Here is an 8,195-nt window from a genome sequence, read left to right on the forward strand (position 1 = left end):
CTTCTGGCCAGTATCTAACACCTTTCACAACAGATAGAGGACCCAAAGATCGCTCCTTCGAGTCTTCTGAGAGCAGTTGTTTTTTATGAAAAAAGTAGAGGGAATCTCCCGTGCCTCAGCTGAAGCACTTGTGTGAGCTTACACCTTACTAGCCATCAGAAATTCCACACAGAAACACCACCCACAATGGTCCCCCCCAAAACCCCAGCAAAATTTACCAGAGATTGTACCTTTTGGACTAGGGAGTCACTCAGACATGCAAAAATACATGAGAAAGTCAGGTCATTCATCTTGCTGCTTCAGAACTGCTTATTCTCCTCAGGAATGAATAAGGGAGAAGAGACAGCAGAGTAAGAGCCCCAGGGAGGGGAAGGATGGCAGTGGGGAAGAAGTTGTTGCTTTCTTATGAAAATTGCCTAATGATTTCCTATGAAATCTTCCTAATTAAATTCATCTGTGATGTACGACAGAGCAGATTAAGAGGATCTGACTGCAAAGACACGGAGAATTTTGTAATGAAGATCAGGGCTAAGGTGACACACGGTTGTCACCAAAAGTTACAATATAGTCAGATACACCCCATACACCCCAAATCTTAATTCTTTTACAGATGACACTATGCCTTTTGGTCTCTTGCTGCATCTCTCAGTGATGCAGACTTTAGAAACCTGAAGCTTACAGAGTCCCAAAAACTTGGTACACCTCAGTTGGAGCTTGCTTTGCAGGCTTTCTGGAGCATGGAAATGGGTCTTTTTCCTGGAAATAATGTGGGGAAAAAATCTGCCACAGATGATGTAACATCTGACCTACCCTGTTTTCAAATGGGATCTCTTTTGTAAATGCAAGAGTACCACGCAAACAGAACAGGTTACCAAGTACATTATGTGGCACAAGATTATTTCAGCCCTTACTCCTGAGTATTTATTCTAATTTTATAGCCATAACCCTTCCAATAACAGCACCCGAGGAATCCATACATATATTGCCAGGGCTACAGGAACACCAGGACCTTGTTTCCTCCTCCTGGAAAATCAAAGAGGGAAAATCAAATACTTACAGACACACAGTTAACAATGCTCTCACTTGGGTCCGTTGAGGGGAATAAACTCCAGGAATGCGAACTCCAAAGAGACAAAGTACTTTAGATAGAGAAGAAAGGCAGAGTCATAAACCTCTTATCTGGTCTGGCTGCTATGGAATGACTCTGGATGACACAGGGGACCAAAGTAGTACCTAATTTTCTCTTTTCCTTCTCAAAGCCTGGGGTTGGATACTTGCCACCGTTGTATATTGAGGGCTTTGCTTCCAGCTCTGCCTGCAGCGACCTTGGGGAAGCTCTCTGTGAGCTACGGCTGCACCCCAAGGTTGCAGCATGAAGCCCTCTGCAATCACACAGCTGCTGCAGCGCGCTGAAATACTAACTGCTGACAGGGAAAGAAAGAACTGGGACTGAAACCCTTGGGTTCTGGCCTTGGAATCATCCCCTGAGCTATAGGTCATTTCACAGACCAAAGTATTTCCCTTCTTCACATACATCTCACTTCCCCAAGCTGGGTGACAACAGTGCCTGCGGCAGGGACTAAAGTCATGTCATTCCTGATAAAATCCTGAGAGAGCGCAGCACACGCTCTGCTTATTCACATGCACTCTGCTATTCCCATGGAGAAACACTGGGATACCAACTGCCAGCACAGACCCCTCCGCTTGCTCCCAAGCCCATTTCAGGCACTAGAACTGAAATACAAGCTCTGCCACCACACCTCCCATCATCATCAGGTCACTTACGTCCTACATAGGCATAAGAGTGCTTCTTATCCAACCACCTGCCTGCGAGATGCTCACATACTATCATAATGAGAAGCTTTTAAGCAGACAAATTAAAAATAAGCCCGAGCTGACATAATAAGCTCTTCAACAGAGAAGCTATCTGCAAGTCTACACAGGATCCAATCCTGAACAAACAAAGCTTAAATTATAAGGCACATCTGTTTGTTTTGCTGTTAAGTTTGTATGCACATGCAGGATTTGGGCTGGGTACATTTTAAGCAAATTGAAATAAACATCTCCAAAGTGTCATGATGAAAACATATTGTTGGCATCCATTATAAACTCAATGTCTTCTGTGTGTATTTGAGGACCAGATCCACTTTCTGAACACTCTCAGTTAAAACCATGGAGCTTGGCAAAAAGTGAACAAAAGATTGTCCAACAATGGGCCGAAAGAGCTAGAACTGGGGAAGATAAGAAAAAGTATGGTAAAACACAAAGATGAGTAGACAAAATGCAGAGGAAGGGAAAAGCACACAGCCAGCCAGCAAGATAGTCAGAGGAAGACAGAAAATCCATCCTGCTGTGGAGATCACCTCTTGACAGTCCCAACAAAAAGCACTGCCCACAGAAAAGCTGACCCAAGCATTATGAAGAAGCAAGAATGATGAAGAGGAGCCAAATCATCTGGCACAAGTGGGGAAAGCTACCCTGTAAGAAAGAAAAAAAGTAGTAAATAGAGACTTTGTACAACCTCAATTTTCACAGGGATGTCTTGTTTCTCTAGCACTCTCCCAAAGTTTCGCAATGCAGTGGCCATGCCTCTCTTTTTCCGTATTGATGCAAATCAAGAATTGTACAGGCAGCAACACAATTACACCCACCAGACCTCCAGCTGGTTCCAAAATGGACCTATGCTGAGTTACAGCAAAACCGGAGCAGGAGAAACCCCGCATAACCTTATCAAATTGCATGGTATCTTTGATGCCCCATAAAAGACTAGAGCATTCCCACTTGAATTCAGTGGCGTTTCTACCTTTTTCACTATGCATCAAGTATCGAGCTCACACAGAATGGGGAGTGGGGAGGGAAAGGAGATGGCCAAAGCCTAAGAGGGCTCCAACTTCCTCCCTCTCACCAATGTCGCGTAATGAAACCCTTGGCACCTTTCCCTTAGCCAGTTTTACACTGCTTTTGATTCTGTGGAAACATCAGAAAAACAGCACCTTTGGATTAAAAATCTTCATCAAAGGAGGAGTATCTCAGTACCTTTTCTGCCCGTTTCTTTTAATCTCCACTATATCTGTCTCCTACAGGTTTCACGAAAGCTCCCCCTCTTCTCCCTGCCCCCCAACATTGGCTGGTGTTCAGCAGAAGCTGGACGTGTGTTTTGCCGAATCAAATCTAATTAAGTTATTCAGAGGATTTACTAGATTACACCTTGCTATCTACAGCTGCTTACTTCTCCAGTGGATCTTACTTCGTTAGAAATCCAGCAGCTCCTCCTCCCCTCTGTGCACATTGCTCCCTGGAGCTTTTTTGACATGCGCAGGAAGCATGTGCCTGGTTGTTTCGGTCACCAAAAATATCAGATCCGTACCTTTGAATTGCTGGGACATCTACGTACAACAAATCCAGCTTGAACCCAATTGACTTTGTAAGAAGCCATTTGCCTTACAGAAACGCTAAGGCTCATTGGGATTTGTGTGTCCAGATTAATTAATCAAGAATATTGTTTAATAGGTGTACAGAGTTGGGGGATCCTTCCTGGGTCTCGAGAGAGCAAAATTCATCCCACGGCAAGGACGATCACAGTTGTGGCTGCTGAGGAAAACAGGAGGGAGGCTGCACTGAGGACAAGTGCAGCAGTGTGCGCCAAGGCTTGGCCAACCTATTTTTTGACCCTTCAGTGGAACAGAACAGTTCCCTTTAAATGCAATGCTTAATTCCCCCCGTGTGGGGTTGGTAGTCTGCGGAGGCAGATTATGAACAACTAAGTAATTTCAGGTGGAGAATCTGGCTAACGCAGGCAATTGCCACTCTGTGCTGTTATTTTGAATTGAACAACCCCAATTTTACAGCAGCGACTTGAAGGAATGTATTCCTTTAATGACCTCTTACAAATGACTCCACCCTGCACGACTGTACTTGTGTTATACATGAGTCAGAGATTTCCCAGTAGAAAGAAGTCTTAAAGGCCAAAAAAATAAATAAATGCCATAAACTCATTAGAGAAACTACTGCTAATTGGGTCTGCCCCAGGAAGTACATTTCATCCTATCTGGACACGACTTTCAATAAAGCTTTTCCCACTCCCAGCTCCTCAAAACATACGCAACAGCGAACAGAGAATAGAGACATGGCACCAAATCTGGTTTATGCTTGATAAGCAGAGCTTAGCTCGATAGCATGAAATGGCTCAAAATTGCCCCCCATATTACTAGGTTAGAAATCTGTCATTTCAGCATGCCACTACAGGATATGTAGAAGATTTCTCCCACTTCCTGCAAAAGTCACAATCAGATGACTTCCTCTTATCATTCAAGAGGTTACATCCAGAAGTTGACTGTTTTTGAAAGGGATTTTTTAGGTATAAATCTCCCCTCGTTCTCACTGTCATCAGTTTCTGGGCATTGGCTTAAGAAAAATGCCCATAGGAACATACTCTGTTCCTATGAACGCTAGCTTGCATTCCTGAGCATTGGTCCAAGGCACGTGGAAGGGGGAAAGACATCTCATAGACTTCTGTGAGAAAAAAATCCTTACAGCCATGAAAAAAGAAACATGTGGAGTCGCAACACAGGCATCTGGCAATGCTAATGGAACTTCTCAGCTGACACTACCCTCAGCTGTTGCTACATTAAACACTACAGACTAAAGCACTTAGATGAATTAATACAATTATCTTGCGTTCTGCTCAAGTGTTTATTTTTCCCCTCACATCCAGTTAAGGTACAACATAACCTGTTTTCCTAGAGAAACTGACTGTGAGGAAAACACTGACAACATTGTACTGAAAAGCACCGAACACCTTCAGTTGTGAGCAGAGGCTCCCGCGCTCGGGCTTCGTCTGTGCTAATAGACACAGTGCTTAGAGATACAGTTTAGTGATGGTTTTTGTCAGAGTTAGGTTGATGGTTGGACTAGATGATCTGAAAGGTCCCTTCCAACCTAGGCAATTCTACGATTCTGTAAAGCAAATAGCCGGTGCTAAGCGGGTGGCAGCCAGAGGCGCAGGTAAACTAGGGTTAAACATGAGCTGGCTGGCAGGAGAGCCAACAGCAAATCTGCCTTTCACACAGAGGAGAAAACCTGACTTTGAGTCTGGAAATGCGCCCTTCCCATGCCTTTTTTTCTGCATTGTTAGTAAGGTAATTACTAGGTGACACACATATTTTGATGTGTGCCAGCTTCACTTCTGCTGTAACTGTACACACGAGTAGAGTTACAGCTGGAATGGATTTGGGCCAGCATGTTTTTCATTTTAAGATCTGTGCATTTTGCAACACAAAGGCAGCGTGTGAATCCGCTATGGCTACACAGATTTAAAGGTGACCAAGCCCTCAGAAGATAGTGTGATGCCAGTGAAGAAACACCAGTATAATCCAACATCCTCCCATAACGTTAAGTCTCTCTGGGTACTGTTGCTTTGGTCAGAACCACATAAACATCCAGTGTTGGATTTTTCAAGACACCAGACAATGCAAACCCATCTTCTTAAGATTAAAAATAGAGCTCTTAATCTGATTGCATTTCCTCAACCCGCTAGAAACCAGAGAGCATGAATACAAGGAGATGCAGAGACACTGGGTGTTAGAAACGATACAACTCACCAGGAGACTTAGCTCTTTCTTAAAGGGTTTTCTGTTTGTTGGTTGGTTTTTACAGTGCTAGTTTTGAGCATAGCCTTGAAAATAAATTGTTTGTACTAGCTATGTATTTTTACATCACATATATAGTTTTGCCTTAGGCAGGACTTTTCTTCTGTGGCTAAAGGCACAGAGCTTAGTTCCTTTGTAGCAGATTGTAGCAGATGCCAGGGACGTTGCTTTTTAAAGCATTTGAAATAGAAGTTGGTGGACTGGGGGACCCCGGATCCCACTTTCAAATCTTCCTTGCTGCCTTACAAAAGCTAAGCAGTTAGGTGCAATGACTCACTCACACTGACATTTTTGGGAGAGAATGATGCCTTTTATAATAACATTGATATTCTCCCATTGATGTCTCAACACTGGCTAATTTAGAAAAGAAACATGTAGTGCAAGGTTGAAAGGTCACAGGCCAGCCAAAGAACTCATGAGATCATGGGACCATGAAAGAGGCTCCGGCTTTAAAATAAAATAGCCTCTTTTCTTTTTGTTTCTTTTTTTTTAAGGAACAGACAAACTTTTCTGAAAGGCCAGGAATTTAATCTGAACTCTTCTTTCACATACTGTACAAATAAAAACTACGCTGCAGGACTACTGGGGGGGGGGGTGTCAGTAGGGTTTATCTCCAGAGGTCACTTTAATCTATATTGAGTAGTGAAAGAGAGGGAGAAGGAAGGACACGCATTTACTTTTAGAAAGCTGCCAGACCTCTTTAAGCTCTGATGTTACCATTGTCAAGCCAACACCATTCTTCAGTTATTCTGCCCATAGTTTGCAATGCCTCGGCAGTCTAGTGAGTGTGAAATTAAATTATGAAATATTGGATTATTTGTGGCTGTTGTGTTCTGCTCTGTCCACACTGTTCTTTTGCATTTCCTAGTCTCCTGATTTTACCCTGTCAGAGCTAAAGATTAAAAAAAAAACTTACAATAAAATAAATTTACCTCTATGGCATTCTCTAGACTGATGCTTGCACCCTCAACAGATTTTAACACAGATTTAGTTTTGAGACTAAAATCAGGGCCAGATTTTCTGGCTTTGAGTCCTTTCAATGACTGCTAAACTACAAAATATATTTTTTTTTTTCCTGAAAAGAGGACTCTATTAGTTTCTTCCCAATATTAGGTGTATATAAAAATAATTAGTCTGGTAGAGACTATCTTTCGGATTCCAAATGAAACAGAGCATCCTTTCCTTTATAAAGGAACCCGAAAACGTTAATGTCAGATTTAGAAATGGATTTGCTAAAACACAAGAGGCCTAATGTGCCGTGTTCCCTCTTCTCTCCAGTGCAGCAGCAGCTAACAAAAATTATTTGTTGATGCAATATATATATAAAGCGTATATCTTTAGGACGAGAATTTGTTATTAAACCAAAGCAATTAGGCACCGAGTGCCTTCATAACTATAGCTGCTCAAACTGAAAAAGATAAAGTGGTTTCCTAATGGAACATGCAATTGATAAGAGAAGAAATTATTCTTTCATAGCTCACATCTTCAGAATTTAAGAAAATAAAGACTAGCTCCTACAATGAAGCGCTGTACTTTAGCCTCCCCATCCTCCCAGATTTTCATAGTAAAATGCTTCATTTCTGTGTTTTCTCAGCTCTTGTTTTCGTCATGTTAGTAAGGTTCATAAACTCTAAGGTAACCAAGAATAAGGCACCTGTAAAGCTTACTGACCAGAGAGAAGAATTTACTTTTGGGGCATATTCAAAAACACTGTTAGAAATTGCATGCATTTGCTTACCCAAGTGAGGACTTGCATATCCATAGAGTTCTCTGCTTAGAAAGAGGCTGATCCAGGGTCAGAGGAGAGAGTTATTTGCAATCTCTGCCTGCCTGTCCTTCCTAGCTCCAGCCTGATGGAAACTGGAGTCTCTCTCCTGACTCTCTTGACATGCAAACACACAATCATCTCAGTTGAGAAGCTCATAAAGTATTTGCCTGTAAAAAATTGTAACCTGTGAAATCCTGGTACAGGTCAACCCCAGTAGGCACGTAAGCACCACACTGCTGCAAAACCAGTTCACAGCCATAAGTGCTCACTCTTTTTCCAGGAAGAATGCTGTAATCGATTTCTTTGAAAGTCAGAATAGAGTTCAGGGCTCTTTTAGCATGTCCTTCTCACAGTGGCCCCCCATATTTCAGGGTTATTTCAGTTAGTTACTTACATGAAAAGTTTGGCAAAAAAATTAACCCCAAGCCATTTCAGTCCATGCAGCATCCATTATGAAAATAATTCTAAAAGATCTCCATTTTCACTCTTACAGTCCTCCACTACATGAATCAGCATGCTGATGACCCTGCAGTGAGCCTGTGAGTCCTCATACGTGCTATGGGCTCTATTAGTGAGTCTGGGTCACTAACATCTATGTTACTAGCATCAGCCTGATAGCTCAAGTTCAATGACAAAAGCTTGAGCTTGTATCAGAATTTAGAGTTGTTCACTTAACAGCAGCTGTTGCTCTCATGCCCTCAAGGCAGACAAAAGTTGACCCATCTATGGCTGCCATTGGCTTGATGGGTCACAAGGTAAAAACACGGTGCAGCGTGTCC

This window comes from Larus michahellis, chromosome 6 (genome assembly GCF_964199755.1).
Source record: "Larus michahellis chromosome 6, bLarMic1.1, whole genome shotgun sequence".
Lineage (NCBI taxonomy): Eukaryota > Metazoa > Chordata > Aves > Charadriiformes > Laridae > Larus > Larus michahellis.